Genomic DNA, 18,463 nt, shown 5'->3' on the forward strand with positions numbered 1-18,463 from the left:
TAAGCATCATTTAATTATACATTTTATAGAAAGTTAAAGGCATTGAAAATATTTAATCACCAGGTGAACCTCAGTAAAGTAACAAGGTTAGACAGGACAGTGTTCCAATTCAATGAGCAGCAAGCTGGATTTAAAGAATGTAAGTGAATGGAAGAGAAAATGTGATTAAAATGTCAGTCCTGCCAATGGTCAATTACTTTTCCCAAAAATATACTAATAGAGTTCTTTAAGCAGTTTATTGTGTTGCTTATCTGCATCATCACCTTTCTTTTGGGGGGCAAATAAGGCCTCTCATATGTTTCCTAAGTCTTTTTTTTTACCATTGAAGCAGATGTAAGCCTTCAAAAATTATAATTATTATTTGAAAACCAGGTGCTTGAATTTTCTGTCCTGGTTTATCTTCCTATTAGCAATTTCAGCCCTGAGACTTTCAGCCACCCAATTCTCTGATTCGGACTCATAATAGACTGAAAAAATCAGTGTGGGTAATTGGGTAAATGAGGTAGAAATGACTCATAAATGGGAGATGTAGTAGGGAAGAATAAAAACTGATATCCAGATTAAGTCCAAAGTGCAAAGGGCAGGTACTCACCACCATACTCCTATTCTAAAGCTTTTCAGATATCAGACTATCCAGCATCAGTCACCACCCCCACCCATTCTGTTCTAATTCACCAAGTTTATATTTTTAAGTCTTGGTATTATTTATTCATTTCAATCATTTAAAAATAAACATACTTAATACCCCCTCTAAGCCAGTTATCATGTTAGAGAAAATGATTTAAAGAAATTAGAAGGTGGGGGACACCTTAGGAAGTTAAGTGTCTTCTTTCAGCTCAGGTCATGACCCCAGTGTCCTGGGATCAAGCCCTGCTGGGGCTCCCTGCTCATCAGGGAGCCTGCCTCTCCTTCTCCCTTTACCTCTGCCCTTCCCCCCACTCGGGCACTCACACGCTCTCTTCCTCTCTCTCTCTGAAATAAATAAATTATATCTTTAAATAAGAAAAAAATTATAATGTATTATGCTAAGTGAAATAAGTCAGAGGAAGGTAAATACCCAAATACCATATCATTTCACTTATATGGGAAATCTAAAAAAGAAAAAAAAAGGAACAAACAAACAAAACAGACTCTTAAATACAGAGAACTAATTGTTGCCAGAGGGGAGATGGGGGTGTATGGGTGAAATAGATGAAGGGGATAAAGAGGTACAAACTTCCAGTTATAGCATAAATAAGTCACAAAGATGAAAAGTATAGCATAGAGAATATAGTCAATAATATTGTAATTATGTTGTATGGTGATAGATTATGGCTACTCTTATTGTGATGAATGTTGAGTAAAGTATAGAATTGTCAGAACAGTATGTTGTACACCTGAAACTAATATAACATTGTGCATTAATTATACTTTGGTAAAAAAAAATAGAATATGCATTGGGGAGAAAATAGTCTTTTCAACAAATGATGCTGGGAAAACTAGACAACAATATGCAAAAGATTGAAACTAGACCCCTTTTTCCACCATACACAAAAATAAACTCAAAATGGATTAAAGACCTAAATATGAAAAAAAAAGACCTAAATATGAGACCTGAATACATAAAATTCCTAAAGGAAAACATAGACAGCAATCTCTTAGACATCGCCCTTAGCAACATATTTATGAATATGTCTGGAAAGGGCAGCAAAAGCAAAAATAAACTATTGGAACTATGCTGAAATAAAAAGCCTGTGCACAGAAAAGGAAACCATCAATAAAACAAAGGCAACCTGGTGAGGAAGAAAATATTTGCAAATGAAATATCCAATAAAGAGTTAAAACAATATATAAATATATACAATATATTTTTAATATATCATATATATAAAGAACTCACACCACTCAACACCAAAAATAACCTAATTTTAAAATGGGCAAAGGACCTAAATAGACATTTTTCCAAAGAAGACATACAGATGGCCAACAGACATATGAAAAGATGCTTAGCATCACAAATCATCAGGGAAATGCAAATCAAAACCACAGTGAGATATCATTTTACACCTGTCAGAATGTCTAGTATCAAAAAGACAAGAAATAGCAAGTGTTGTTACAGATGTGGAGAAAGGGGATGCTCTTGCACTGTTGGGAATATAAATTGGTACAACCACTGTGGAAAACACTAAGGAGGTTCCTCAAAAAAATTAAAAATAGAAATACCACATAATCCAGTAATTCCACTACTGGGTATTCAGCAAAAACAAACAAACAAACAAACAAACCCATAAACACTAATTCAAAAAGATACATGCACCCCTGTGTTTATTGCAGCATTATTTGCAATAGTCAAGATATGGAAGCAATTCAAGTGCCCGTCAATAGATGAATCAATAAAGATGTGGTATATATACATTGGAATCTTCCTCTGCCATAAAGAAAAATGAGATCTTGCCAGTTGTGACAACACGGATGGACCTAGAAGGTATTAAGTAACCAAAAAAAAAAAAAAAAAGAGAGAGAGAGAGAGAAGAAGAAGAAGAAGAAGAAGACGACGAAGAAGACAGAGAAGGACAAATACCATATGACTTCACTTTTATGTGGAATCTGAAAAACAAAACAAATGAACAAACAGAATCCAGACTCTTAAATCCAGAGAACAAATTGGTGGTTGCCAGAGGGAAGGTGGAGGGGTGATGGGCAAAAGAGAGAAGGGGAATTAAAGGTACAAACTTTCAGTTATAAAACCAGTCACAAAGATAAAAGGTACAGTATAGGGAATATAGAGTCAATAATATTGTAATGATGTTGTGTGGTGACAGATGGTAACTATACTTATCATGATGAGTATTAACAACAACAACGACAAAAGTGAAATAGCATTTGAAACTTTTCCTAAGAGGCTCACACAGTCTTTCTGGGGCGCATTCAGATAAACAAATCAAAGTCTGCACCTAATGTAGTAGAGCATAGAAGAAAGAATACCCAATTTCTGTAGGGTCACCAGCAAAAACATCACAGATGCGTAGAGTTTGCGCTTTGGCACAATAAATGAACAGTAGGAAACACATGCCCATGGAGAGAACAACCTGAATGCACAATAGCATAAAAGGAAATGGTACCTCCAAGGATGTATTTGTTGTGATGTCAACAGTGCAAGGTACGTAGAGGAAGGGCAGCAATTACAATAATTGAAACTAAAATTTTTTTTTAAAATGTAGGTTGAGCATAGGCCATAATAAAAGATTATTTCACTGATGGGAAGCTACTAAAGAAGAATTTTGTTAAGGAAATTATGTGACAGTTTAAGTAAGAACCAAGTCAAGGAAACTAGTAGGAAAGTCACCCCAATAGCTGTGAGAAGAGAAGATAAAAGCCTTTGCAAAGGCAATGGTGTTAATTATGAAGAGGAAAGAGGTTGAAGAGATACTGGAAATGAAAATAGACCTAATTGAGTCATACAAAAAGATGAAAAGAAGACTAGAGGGATTCCCTGGTTTCTGATGGGCTTCTGGGCAGCTTAGATTGTCTTTAATAAAATCAACAATATGTGAGGATGCACGAGCTTGGGTGGAAAAGATAGCATTCTGATTTCACCATGTTTATTTTGAGTTATATGTGGTATTCCCTAGGCATTGGCACCCATATGTGTCTGTAATCCAGGAAAGGATTCTGGTCTGCAAACTTGGTTGTAAGACTCATCACCAGACTGGCACTAAGAGCAGCTGTGTCTTTACATGAGAAAGCATTCAAGGTTCTTACCAACCCATCTCAACCTACAATCCTAGCACCATTTATGGTATTTTTCTAATCAATTCTTTTCCTATAGAGAGCACATTCTTTTTACTATCTCAACACAAGTTTTGTGCATTTCTACCCCCATGTCCATGTTAATCCTATTGCATTTTCCTGAAAGGTCCTCTTCCTCTTTCTTGATGCCCAGCATGTTATTTTTAATAACATTAAAATGTTATTAAATTTAATCTTTAAATTAAATCTGAGTCCTCGGGGCACCTGGGTGGCTCAAACAGTTAAGTGTCTGCCTTCGGCTCAGGTCATCATCTCTGGGTCCTGGGGTCAAGCCCCACATCTGGCTCCCTGCTTAGCAGGGAGTCTGCCTCTCCCTTTCACTCTGCCCGTCCCTCTGCTTGTGCTCTTTCTCTTTCTCTCTCTCTCTCTCTCTCTCACTCAAATGAATAAATAAAATTTTTTAAAGAGAAAAAACACCTGAGTCCCTGTTAGTCTGGGAACCCCTTCCTGGGTAATTCAGTCTTACTAATGCTTCACTCCTTTCTAATTCCTATTGGATATACTATCTATCTCCACTATTAGTTAATTATATCCTACTTAGCATTAAATTTATAATTTATAATAATTTATATAAATATAGAATATAATACACATATTCATAACATACATGTAAATACTCCTGTTTTATCAACTTATTATTTTTGCAAGCAATGGATTATAACCTTTATGGTTGTATATAATGTACCATAGCACATACATAATGGGTATACAACAGTATCTGCTGCGAGTTTTATAATATACATGTTGTAATGACTATACTACTAATAATGCCTATAAGACCCCTACAAAACTGTTGTGAGGTTCAGGTGAAATTTACGAAAGGTAAATTCTTTGTAACTGTAAAGCACTTTATAAATTTGAGAAAGATTATTGGTATATTAATTAAAGTAAATATGTAAAATTACGTACATTACTATATCCTTTATGCACAGTGAATGATTACAAGAAGTTTTGGATCAGCTAATGGAACATTATAGGCCAAACCTTGTGAAATATTGCTTCAGAGTCTTAGACTGTTGGCCTTCGATAGTAGGACCCCTATTTTATGATGAGGGAAATGTTTGTGTTCTGAACTCCCAGATGTTTGTGTTCTGAACTCACAAAACAGAAGAAAAGAACAATTCTAGTTTTTCTGGAGGATATCATGTTATTTTCTTCTTATAAATCCTTAGAATTGTTTTTGAAAAATGATGTCCATTTGTATGCATTCTTTAGAATGTAGAAATGATCATAGAAAACATCTCTTAAAAGTAAGAAGTTGAAAGTTTATATCCGACTTCAAGACTTTAGTAATAAAGACAGTGTAGTATTGACATCAAGATAGGAAACTAGAGAATGATGAAAGTGAATAGGATATCCAAAAATAAACTCACGCTCATATGGTAAATTGTTTTTTTCATTAAGATACCAAGAGAATTTATGTGAAAAGCTTTCCACAAATGGTGCTGGAACAATTGGATACCTACATGCAGGAAACGAACCTTAACCTCACAGCTTAAACAAAAATTGAATCAAAATTGAACATTGGCTTAACTTTTAATTTTAGAATTTAAAATCTAAATTTCCTAAAAGAAAACAGAGGAGAAAATATTAGAGACATTGGGGTTGACAATAATTTTTTAAATAGGGCATAAAAATTATGAACTATAAATGCAAAAATCAATAATTTGGACTCCATCAAAATTTGAAAAACTTGCTCTTCAAGAGATACTCTGATAATAGTGAAGTAACAATCCAGAAACTGAGAAAATACTTGCAAACATTTATCTGAGAAAGGCTTTGAGTCTAGAGTATTTCAGTCTACAGAATATTTATAACTCAGTGTTAAGAAGATAAGCAACCCAAATTTTTTACATAGGCCACAAAATTGTGAATGGCAAATTAGTATGAGAAAAGATGTTCAAATCATCAGTCATTAGGAAAGCACAAATTCTTCTTGCAACTAGATATTACTACATACCCACTGAATGTCTGAAGTTAAAAATAACAATCTTATCAGTTGTTGGTGAGAATGTGGGACAATTAGAACTCACATTCACTGCTGGTGGGGATGTAAAATTATTCAACTACTCTGGAAAATGTTTAACAGTTTCTTAAAAAGCTAATCATAGGCATAAAATATAAGACAGATAATCAACTTTAGATATTTACCCAAAAGAAATGAAAATATATGTCTAAACAACGATATGTACATGAATGTCCACAGCATCTTTATTTGTAATAGAAAAACTGGAAACAAGGTGTCCATCTATATATGAATGAATAAACAACTTACAGTATATCCATACAATGGGATATTAGTTGACAAGGCATAAGTTATTGATATACACAACACTATGAATTTATCTTAAATAGTTATGCTGATTAAATAAACTAAATAGGGTTCATACTGTATGTTTTCATTTATATAAGATAAAATTCTAGAAAAAGCAAATAGAACTCAAGTGACAGAAATCGTATCAGTTGTTGTCAGGTTGCAGAGGAGGAAGACAGAGAAAGGAGTTACAAAGAGGCATAGGACAATTTTGGAGGGTAATAGATATGTTCATTATCTTGATTAGAAAGTGTATAGATGTCAAACTTATCAAAGTATAAACTTTAAATATGGGAGTTTATCAAACATCAATTATACCTCAATAAAACTATTCAAAAATACATTAAAGGTCAAATGTCTACTTCAAACAAAAAACATGCCTATTTGTATACCTTCCTGAGAAAGTAGAAATCACCACCAGAACTTCAGCTATGTTAAGCAAAGTACCTACTTTGCTTCATATTTCTCTTATTGGTTCTCCTAAAATCCCCACTTTCATGGTCCATATAGTGTTGGGTCTGTGGAAGAAGAAAGCTAGTGTTCCATCTAGGGACCAGGAAAGACATTTATCTGTCTCTCTAGCCTCACGCACTGCTCATCAGGGCTCAAATGGCACTGTGTTTGGGTGAAAATTTTGCTATGTCAATAAAGCAGGAAGCATTTCTTCTCACCAATATTGATCAAGTAATTTCATGACAAACTCCTTTTGTTTGAAACCAGACCTTTACTGCTATATATTAGAAGTCACTCAACACAGTAGGACCTATATGAGACGCTTTTATCATCCCCTTCACAAAGTGAATCCTGAACATTTTCTTGCCATCTGGAATTCCATTTTCTGACATCTGTGTGTTTCTAGGTACATCTACAGATTGTAGAGATTTACATAAAAGTTACAACAGAAAGCTACAAAGAGAGTATGAGTTATTTCTGTAAGCAGTCTGAGTTTAGCTCAGTTGATGATGGAATGGGTGATATATCCAAGAATGAAAGAGCTTAGTCTTCCTTAGAGGAAAAGAATCTTACCAAAAGAGAATGAGAATTGGAAACTTGCCTTCACTAGGCTTTTTCAGTATCATACATTGAGAGGATCACTTACAGACTGAATTATGAACCAACTCTGACAATGAGTAGCAGTATATCAAGAGATAACTTCCCACTATCAAAGAGCAGTAAGCCTGAAATTTCTTTCTGCATTAAATTTGGTGTCAACTTTGAACACATGTAGTCACTGAGTGTAGCTTCCCATTACCCATCTCTAAACAGTTTGCCTAGTCCTAAGATTTGGTTTTCTGAATTGTCTGATTACATTTCAATGAACTTCCGTGAATGGTCACTAAATCGTACTCTGTGCATTGAATTCTGTTAAATCACGGGACCACAGGGACAAATACTGATTGAAAACTCACTAGTACATGAAAATAGAAATCTAAGAAATACACGGACCTTGATCCCAAGGAACTCCTCTAAAATGGGAAACTGATCACCAAGCTTCTTACTAATCCTGGTCCTATATCTATTTATTGATTGGTTCCACACATCTCCTCCTGGGGCCACTTTCTTTTGCTGACCCAAAATTCTTGCTACCATACCAAAGATCATCTTGGGCTCCTTGGGTACTGATCCACAATGCGTGTTTTCCAAAAGTTTGGACACTGTGATTTGAATAACTGGCAAACCACCTTGGGATCATCCCTTCAGTTTACTGTTAATACAGACTATTCCTGCCTTCTTTATCTTCCCTAGAAGCTTGCTATAATGTTCCATGAATCTCTGTATCCAAGACTGACACACTAAGAAACTCCAGTCAATATTAGCTCCAAATATCATTATGACTCAATTTAATATTCAAATATTGTCCTTGACTTACCAGAAATTCAGGGAGGGCATCCAAAGTAAGTGCAAATATCAATGATCAAGAACTCAAATGCCAGGCAGAGACAAAAGAGACCATAATTTTATCCAAATATTACAGTAGAATAATTTTGGCATTGTAGAGAGTAATCAAGAAAACTCTACCTTTTCCAGAATAAGGAGTCTGGCCTCTGCTCTTTGACACAATAAAAGAAAGGAAATCGTAGGCAGGGAGATGCTCAAAGAGAGGGTTAATCCACTAGAACTGATTCCAAAGACAAGTGGATAGGAGAAAATGTTGGCAAAAATGAGGAATATAGTTTTATGCCATAATAGAGAGAAGAACAAGTAGGACACTGATATGGATTGAGATGTTAAAGCAAGTGAAGAAACTCAAGTCAGAAGTTTTCAGTTCTGCCAGTATCGTAACTGTAGTTAGGACCTTTAAGGGACATGTGTAGGGGTGGCAACCTAAGGAAATTAATAATGCGGAATAATGTGGACCAGTGACTGTGGGAGATGCTTTGTTGCATCCCTCACATATAAATAAATAGATCAAGGATTACTGAGCAGCATGGAAGGCCTGACTGTGTTTACTTAGCATGAAATTGCAGTGGACCCAATTATTTTAGTTTTGTGACTTCCTTTGTCTACTGCTGGCAGCTCAGCAGAAGGAGATGGGAAAGCTTGATGGGGTTATCCTGGGTTAGGGATCTATAAACTAAACTAGACAGAAGGTTGGGAGTGGTGGTAGAGAATTCTAAGATGTTAATGAGATGTCATTGAATTGTCCGACCATAGGTTTCAGGCTTTAGGGAAGGCAAGTGGATTCAGAGAGAATTGTCAAACTATAAGAACTGGGAAAGTTTCAGGAATTCACATTTATGAAGCAGGTAAAAAGTATGTCAGAAGAATAAAGAATTAGAAAAAGGGCCTTTTAAAAAGATGATAGTCACCAATAAATAAACAAATAAAAGCATCCCAGAGATCCCAAACTGAATGAAAATGAGGTCTATTAAGCATCCTTTCTGTTAGGTATGTGTTATGAAATAGAAGGAATATAAAGGTCAAGACAATCACCAAAAAAGTGGAAATGTGTAAGCGAGATGCTATGCCCATTGTGAAAGATAGGGCAACATCATGGATGTTGATAGAGGAATGTGGTGAATGTCTTCAGTCACCTAAAGGATGCTAAAGAAAATGGCATAAACTTCAAAAGTAAACAAGTTATTCAGTAAAGCCATAGTCTGGAAGTAGTCACAGCATGAAACAGGTTAAAAAAAAAAAATTCTGACTCCATCAACTTGTCTCAAGAATTGTCAAAGCAAGAGAACAAAGAATTTGGTAAGGAATTCAATTAAAAATAGAGCTTCCCTATGACCCTGCAATTACACTACTGGGTATTTACCCCAAAGATACAGATGTAGTGAAAAGAAGGGCCATCTGTACCCCAATGTTCATAGCAGCAATGGCCACGGTCGCCAAACTGTGGAAAGAACCAAGATGATCTTCAGCAGATGAAGGGATAAGGAAGATGTGGTCCATATACACTATGGAGTATTACACCTCCATCAGAAAGTATGAATACCCAACTTTTGTATCAATGGATGGGACTGGAAGAAATTATGCTGAGTGAAATAAGTCAAGCAGAGAGAGTCAATTATCATATGGTTTCACTTATTTGTGGAGCATAACAAATAACATGGAGGACATGGGGAGATGGAGAGGAGAAGGGAGTTGAGGGAAATTGGAAGGGGAGATGAACCATGAGAGACTATGGACTCTGAAAAACAACCTGAGGGTTTTGGAGGGGAGAGGGGTGGGAGGTTGGGTGAGCCTGGTGTTGGGTACTATGGAGGGTACGTATTGCATGGAGTATTGGGTGTGGTGCATACACAATGAATTCTGTTACAGTGAAAAGAAATTTAAAAAAAAAAAAAGGAATTCAAGAAAAGGAAGCCATTGGAGAAAGCCAATTTTCAGTTAAAGCTAAGAGATAGAAAGAGAACAAACAGAAAAGTCTCAGATCAGAGGGAAATTTCCTTGCTTACAGTACCACAGTTTCCATACAAGAGAGGAGATGGGAAATATGGAGTGCTGCTAAGGCAAGAAAAGTCGAACCTGAAAAGAAGTGGGAGTGACAAAGACAGGAAGGAAAAGTATTTGCTCCTGCAACAGCAAGTGTTGGTACTTGGCATGAAGGGAGTGTTGTTGGAGAACAAGAGATGTTAGCTCTACTCAACAATTCTTTGCTAAATTCCTTATACTTTCACATTACTACTTAAGGATAGTACTTTAATATTGAAAAATAAATCATTAAAGGTTGGTGGTAAAAAGTAATGTGAGAAATAAATTTAGAATTCAATCAATTCTCACAGCACAGAAAGTGAATTTAATGAAGTAAAATAACCTGTCTCAACTTTCTCAGCTTGGAACTAGAATTCACGTCTTTTAACCATCTGCCCCTAATTAACTGTCAGTCAAACAGACTTGTATTTTTGCCCCATCTCTGCTGTTATGAGCTTTTTGCTTTGTTTTTAATCACTACTTGCTCCTTTTCTCTTATCTTTCTTTTACATGTAAGTCACACAAAAAAAGACAGAGTGCTTGAATCTCCCTATGTCTCTTGGTGGTAGGGTGACCTCAACCTGACACCATACACTAGCAATACTGCATAGGGCTTCATTTCTTTTCTCAAGCAGAATGGCAAGATAGACTTTAAAGCTGATTTCAAGATTCTCACATTTCCACTGACAACTTTTGTCAAAATCTTATTTTATTAAAATTGCACACAGCTACAGGGTTTTCATTTTAGCCTGTGCTTTCCCTTTTATTTCTTATATTATTTCCCTGTGAAATAGTATGTAAAACATTAACAGACTTTGCTACTGACAAATGTTTGAACTATATCAAGTCAGTTCTTCTTCCTGGGACACTAAGTCATTTCTGTGTGAAATGAAGAAGTTGTACTACACTGTTCCTCAAGTCATAAAAGTATATATAAGAATTTTCTTTTATATATATATATATATAAGAATTTTCTATGAAAGCCTTCATCTTTCCTATTCTCTCTTCCCTTTCTCCAGGAAGTGTCAAGATTTTCCCCCAATCTCTATGGGCTCAAAAGACTGTTTCATTCTGAAATGTGTAGCAGACAGAATCTACACTAATATCATGCTGCAGTAACAAATAACCCCCAAATTGCAATTTTTTAAAATGTTTTTATTTATTTGTCAGAGACAGAGTGAGAGCACACAAGCTGGCAGTGTGGCAGGCAGAGGCAAGAGAGAGAAGCAGGCTCCTTGCAAGCAAAGAGCCCGATGCGGGACTTGATCCCAGGACACTGGGATCATGACCCAAGTGGAAGGCAGCAGCTTAACCAACGAGCCACCCAGGCGTCCCCCAAATTGCAATTTATATCCAAAGGGGCACAAAGTTTCAGTTATGCAGGACCAGTAAGTTCTGGATATCAAATGTGCAGCAATATGACTGTGGTTAACCATAACATATTGTGTACTGGAAGTCTGGTAAGAGGGCATATCCTAAGTAGTCTTGCCACAAAAGAAAAGAAAAAGCTAACTTTGTGAGGTGATGTCTATGTTAATTAGTTTGATCGTGGCAAACATTTCACAATGTATATGAATATCATCAAAACATCAAGTCATACACTTTAAAAGTATACAATTTTTTAAAAAGATTTTATTTATTCATTTGACAGACAGAGATCACAAGTAGGCAGAAAAGCAGGCAGAGAGAGAGGGGGAAGCAGGCTCCCCGCTAAGCAGAGAGCCCAATGCAGGGCTCGATCCCAGGACCCTGAGATCATGACCTGAGCCAAAGGCAGAGGCTTTAACCCACTGAGCCACCCAGATGCCCCAAAAGTATATAATTTTTATTTGTCAATTATAACTCCATAAAAATGAAGATGTTAGTCATTCATACCAAGTCCACTATGAATCCCAGATTAACTTTTTTCCTTGTGAAAGCTCAGCATTCCAGGCAACTTGGATTTCACAGTGCCTCTCCCCCAGCACACACAATCAAGTCCTGGGTGACTAGATAGTCAAGCACTGAAAATGAAATGCCTTACAAGAAGGTGACATGCGGTGCTTTTTACTCTCATTATATAGGCCAAAGAGGTCTGTGGCTTTGTAGAATTTCAGGGGGTTGGGAAGTGCAATCCTCTATTCTCCTAAAGAGAGAATTGGTCAATGCGGAATATTTGAAATACCAATTATGCAATGGAAAAGTGGCATTTAGGTTCCATTTTTCCCCACTCTAAGTGCTGATAATAGCTAGAAATAATTCAATATTCTAAGCATACTTACATTAACATGCTATTAAAATGTGTATAGTAATACACAGGTACACATATCTCAGTTTAACCATTAGCTAAGGGAAACCAGTTGCTTTGTAAATGGTTATAAAGAATATCTGAGATTTTTGAACCTTAAATCACAAATGCCCGTGGATTTAATTCTCCGTATTTTCAAATTCTGGCAGTTTTTATTATTTATGGAATTGGGTTCTTCTGTTTGAACTTTGGTCTTGGGTTTTTGTTTTTTTAGTTTTTGGCCTGTAAAATCATGTAGAATCCAAAAATCACTTATCCAATATAGATATTTGTTGTGCTAAATTACATATTATAATAATATAAAACTAAAATTCTTACCCAGCATGTAGTTCTGTGCTACAGTAAATAAAGGCTCCTAGCAGTACTATTAAAAAAGGGAAATAGGAAAGAATAAATTCACATGCAAAAAGTTTGAATTTCTCATCATCCACATGGCAAAATTATCCAAAATTTATGGAAAATTAGTAAGCCTAAGATAGGCTCTCTGGATCTATGCTTTGAGGTTTTCCTGAAGTTGCGTCTTACAATGCACCTCTTCACTGTCCTTGATTTGTATTTTACATATGAAGAGATGGACACATTTACTAAAAGCCTGCCAATTCATACTGGGCATTTTCTTAACATGCTTCACTCTAAAATTAGTGGCTAATAAATAATCAACGTATCTATATCCTCTATAGACTCTTTCTCATATAGTAGATTCCTACAATAATTACTAAGTAGAAAAGTAGGACTCATGATTCTGAAACTTTCCCCACAGACGACCAGACCAAGGACAAGGGGTAATCTGACTCTCAAGAAAGTGAGAGACACAGTGTCTACCTTGGAAATTCTGAGCACTTTCTGAATCTGGCTGAGGAGCACCCTGAAAACTAGCTCCACTTCCCTCTCTGGCTTCCAGAAAATCATTACTTTAACTTTGGGGAAAAAATGTTTCATGTGTTTGCTTTGCTTAAGGTAGTTTTTAAACCTTTATATCTCTTTATAACCAAATTATCCATGATGAAGACACAAGGCATATGCTTAGATAATAATAGTCACAATGGCAGGTAAAAATTTTGAGAATTTACTGTTTCAGACACTATTCTATGTGCTTTTTTTTTTAAGATTTTATTTATTTATTTGACAGACAGATCACAAGTAGGCAGAGAGGCAGGCAGAGAGAGAAGGGAGGAAGCAGACTCCCTGCCAAGCAGAGAGCCCGATGCGGGCCTCGATCCCAGAACCCTGGGATCATGACCTGAGCTGAAGGCAGAGGCTTTAACCCACTGAGCCACCCAGGCGCCCCAGCTAAGTGCTTTTCATGTATTAATACTTTTAATCCTCACAACTGCCCAAGATAGTCACTAGTATTATTCCCAATTTATGTAAAGAAACAAAAGCAAAGAAAGCTGAAATCACCTGGCAAAATCACAGAGATACTAAGTGGCAGAGCCAGGATTCGAACCTATGAAATCTGACTCAAGAGCATGTGCTTTCACAACTGTGTTATAATGGTCTGGTAGGCAATGGTGCTTGGTGTCTCTCTGCTTGGGTTTGTACTTACTAATTCTGAAGGCAGAAAATGGTGGGTCTGAGAAGTTCCAAAGTAGAGAACCTCTAGTTTAAGATGTCTGGGAAAGCTTTGGGAATCTGAGAGAGTTTCGGTTCTGGAGATGCCAGGGACAAATATACAGTAATCAGAACACTCCAGTAATTGCCTGAGAAGTTTGTTGAAATCCTTGCCTGGAGCCATGGTGGATGTGGAGTATGAAAGATATGCCTGGTGGTGGTAAGAGGAATGCTTCTGCTATTGCTGTATAGCCCCCTAAGAATTTATATACTAAAGCATCAGCTTTATTATATACATGAATCATTCGCTGGGTGACTAGTTTGGTAAGTTTTTACCTTTCCTGAAAGATAATTGATTTCCATGTTTTGAACTATATCCTTTCTATTGCTGATAAATTCAGTTCTGTAGTGACTGGCAAAAACTTAACGATTATGTTAATAATCAGGTAACTCCAACAACTGAATTAGACCCTGCTGCTTCATTACCAGCACTAAGCTAGGCAAAGCATTCTGCTACCTGAACAGATTTCTGCAAAGATCCTGCCACAAGTCATGCTTCTCACTTCCTTCCCCTTGACAAGAGACATCAAGTATATTATGAAGTGTGGCTGATTTTTATCCACTGTGTTAAACAAAGCACCTTTTGTTACCTCAATCATACTCCATTCCTTCATGGGAAACACTCAGCATGACTCATGGTACCTGCTGGTGCTCATTACCTTGGGCTGTGTAAGAGGTAAAATAAAAATGATCAGATTTAAAGGGGCAGAAGTAATAAGGAAGCAGAAGGAAAATCATCTGGAATAAATGGTTGTATGAGGACATGGCAAGTGCCCAGTAGCTAAGCGTTGAGCCTTGGCAGTACTTCCAGGCTCCCACGTCACATAAAGGCAAAACAAAATTTCCTACATTCTAAGCAGTAGGAAACAAATCAGTGACCCTGCAGGGAGAAATGCTCATGATTGTTCTGGCTCTTACATCTAGAAGTGTTAAGCAGATGAGTCAAAATCATTGCAGGATATCGAGAATACTTTACTACTAACAGGTGAACATAAAGTTTAGTATCCGGGCTGGAATAAAGGAGACAGTGTTAACTAATAGATCCATAAAAAATGTTCCCAGATGGAGGCTACTCGGCTATGTGATTCACTTTTCTTTCCTTTTACCGAAGAAGTCAAAATGCTTTTGACAAATTTGGAGACTGAAATTCTGGACAGGCTACTTGTGGAACAATGTGTCACTCCCTGTACCTGAAAGTTGCAGCTCCGGGAGACTACAAACCTTGTACTAGAATTTGGGAATTTCCTAAGTGTCATAGCCCTTGTTGGGAGCCTTTAACTGCTGCAGTAATAGCCCCTTTTCATCAATTTGGCATTTTTTTTCTAGCAGTTTTAGAGGATTATCCATCACTTTCATGGGGAGGGGAGCAGATGTATCATCTCAGGAGGTTTTATAATCTGCAATTTCCTTATCTATTAGGCTCTTCCATCATTAATCTAGGTTAGGGATTCCCAAACATTTTAATAAAAGAATCCCTTGGAGAGATAATACTTTTATACCAATGGCTGGGATCACTCCCAGTAGTTTTGGGTGGGGTCCGGAAGTGTAAATTTTTAACAATGACTCAGCTGATTCCTATGCAGATGCTCCAAGGACCACACTTTGAGAAACACCTCCCATGAATCACCAAGTCTACAGAGCCCATTGCTTAGGAATAACCGTGGCTAGGGATCTGCTGAATACCAATTTGCAATTAGATTCAGAGGAGAGCTGGAGAAGGAAAGATAGATGAACAGGAAAGTTTACCCCCAGCCCATGATGCATCTATCTCCAGTGCATGTGCTTGCTATCCCTACAGTGAGAAGCAAGTCTAGTTTTTTGTTTTGTTTCTTTTGCTTTTTTTTTTTTTAAGATTTTATTTATTTATTTGAGAGAGAGAGAGAATGAGAGAGAGAGAGAGCATGAGAAGGGGGGGGTGGGTCAGAGGGAGAAGCAGACTCCCTGCCAAGCAGGGAGTCCGGCGCAGGACTCCATCCCAGGATTCTATGATCATGACTCAAGCCAAAGGTACTCACTTAACCAACCAAGCCACCCAGGCGCCTTGTAAGTCTAGTTTTTGATGACTAAAAAAAGAACTCAAGAGCAAGTTGCTAGGACAATGGAGTTTCCTAATATCATAGATCCATTCATTCTAGTGGTCAGAATCTTACCCATTTCCAGTAACCAAGATCGTTCTGGAAGGTAAAATGATCTGTCTTCTCATTGAGATCTGCAGTCTCAAGATGGTAGCTTTGCTCCTCTCTGATTGTGGCCTGGAAATCCCATAGGTGCATGTTGCTCACTGATTCTCTTCTTTACTTAAGGAAACGCATACCAATACATTTTGATATAGTTTCGGTGTCACCGCTGTCGAGTCCCCTAAAGTTCCACTTTGACCAGCCTGAGGTCTAAGTCCCAAGAGGAAACCTGTGATACTTCAGTCCATTGCTAAATAACTGTATATCATGTGGCTGAATTTATTCTCTACCCCACATACTCATGCATGTATAAAAAAAAAAAGACCTACTGCAAAAAATCAAATGTGAAATTGATATTCTATAAATGTTTCATGGTAAAATGGATGAGTAGAACTATTGCATTATGAACAAAATACCAGTTTTAAAAAAATTCTATTTTCCCAAACACTTTAATAAACCAGTTTACGCAACCCACTAAACAAAGTCCTCTGATACTGGTAGTTAGGAGAACCAAACCATTTTTGAAACTCTTTTAAAAAAAGAAGTGGACCTTGTTGATGTACTGTATGGTGACTAACATAACTAAATAACTAAATTAATAAAATAAACACATTAATCTTAGCCAAAGAATAAAAAAATAAAGAAGTGGACCTTGTAATTAGTTAAACTTTCAACCCTTGCCTGCCTCTGTGAATTAGCAAGATGATGTTTTGGTTCTTCTTAACCACCAGCTCCTCTTTCTTTTGGAATCCAAGATAAATCAAAATGGGGAATATTTCTGGCTTCTGAATTGATTAACTGCTTAACCAACATTTACAGAAGGTATCCATTAGGATCCATGGGAGCAATTTCTTAAAATAAGTACTTACAAGTTGCTTTCTATTTGCCCAAAGTGATCCTTCCCCTTAAAGAATAGTGAGGTGACTGAATGTCAGAGCTATTTCTTTGATGGCTAATAATGAGCCTTACAGTAAGGGCAGTGGCCTGGTCCATTTTCAATGACATTCCCGAGAAATACCTCATGTCTGACACTTAACCCTTTTACAATTCAGTGGAAATACCAGCCCCTGCTGTTTCAGTGCCTATGGAAGAATCAAATGTGCTCAGGGATGAAATCGCTCCTTCTTAAAAGAAGACTTTGTCTTCAAGTAACCTGTTTTTAATATTTTTCAAAAGCTTGCTGCTCAGCGTAAATAAACCTGTCAGCAAATTGCTCATATTAAAATTTAATTGTATTATTTTTACAGAAGAGTGGGTTACTTCATGCACTTGGCTTTCTTCGACACAAGTACGGGAACACAAGAAGCAGAATTCACAGATATAAAAACAAAATCTTGGAATAGTAAAGTGTAATAAGGGTTTAGAGATGATGATGTCGACTCTCATTTTACAGATGAAGGAAGTGAGGTCCGGAGAGGTGTGTCTCGGCTCTCCCAGTACATCCCATTTTCTTGTGACTCACTTTTCTATCTCTGCCTGGAAATTCCAGCTGGCTTTCTTCCATGACACCAGCTTCTACACACTCTAAGCAGCAACTCAGTGCTGCAAGTCCATAGGACATTGTTCTTAGGATACACTGCTAACAATATTTTTTAAATTATTGGCTGCCCACCCATGTCTTTAGGGCCAGTGCCTTCATTGTCTTTCTAGTCTCAGTTCCAACTACAATGTGTTGCACAGAGAAGTTTCTTTAAAAAAAAAAAAAAATCAGAGTAACTTGCTCAAGTTCATACAAGTAGCCATGAAAAGGGTCACTGGTTTGTTTTTGTTTTTATTTTTAAACTCTGTCCACCTAATACTATTTCTACTTTGTTAGGTTGGCTCAGAGATTGTAGAAGAATTGGCTGTGTCTGTTATGTTTCTCTTTTTATCAGGATACATCTGGAAAAGGTATAAAGTGTTGAAAAGATTTAGCCAGATACATTTTTTTTAAAATAACACTGGATCCCATCTTTATAGAAAAGAGAAAAAAAACAGCAGGACCCATAAGGACTTACATAGCATAGGGTTAAAATGCTCGTTCTCCTACTATCTATTTGTGAAATTATTCAGCTAATCTGAAATGTCTACCTGAAAATCTAATCCATGTATCTGAATCCCCCCTTCCTAAAAGAATTATTATAAAAATTAAATGAGGTTGTTTGTAAAATATGACATTTTGTAGAGGTTACTTCTCTCCTGTCTTTCTCGCTAAGTTGACACTACATAATTTCCAGGATTTTGTTTCTAACATTATCTCAGCTGAGTCATTATAGCTCTGTGAGGTGACCAAGAGAGATATTACCCTCTAATTATAGGCAAAGAAAATGACATGTTTGAGATATGTTTCTGAAGATCATATAAATAAAAAAACAGGCTTTTTTT

General features: G+C 36.7%; 1 pseudogene across 1 annotated transcript in view; it reads left to right on the forward strand.

Annotated features, from left to right (window-relative positions):
• Positions 1-18,463, forward strand: part of LOC308338235 (elongation factor 1-alpha 1-like) — a 68,783-nt pseudogene that overhangs the window by 17,386 nt on the left and 32,934 nt on the right. The window lies entirely within an intron of this gene.

Source organism: Martes martes, assembly GCF_963455335.1.
Source record: "Martes martes genome assembly, chromosome: 2".
Lineage (NCBI taxonomy): Eukaryota > Metazoa > Chordata > Mammalia > Carnivora > Mustelidae > Martes > Martes martes.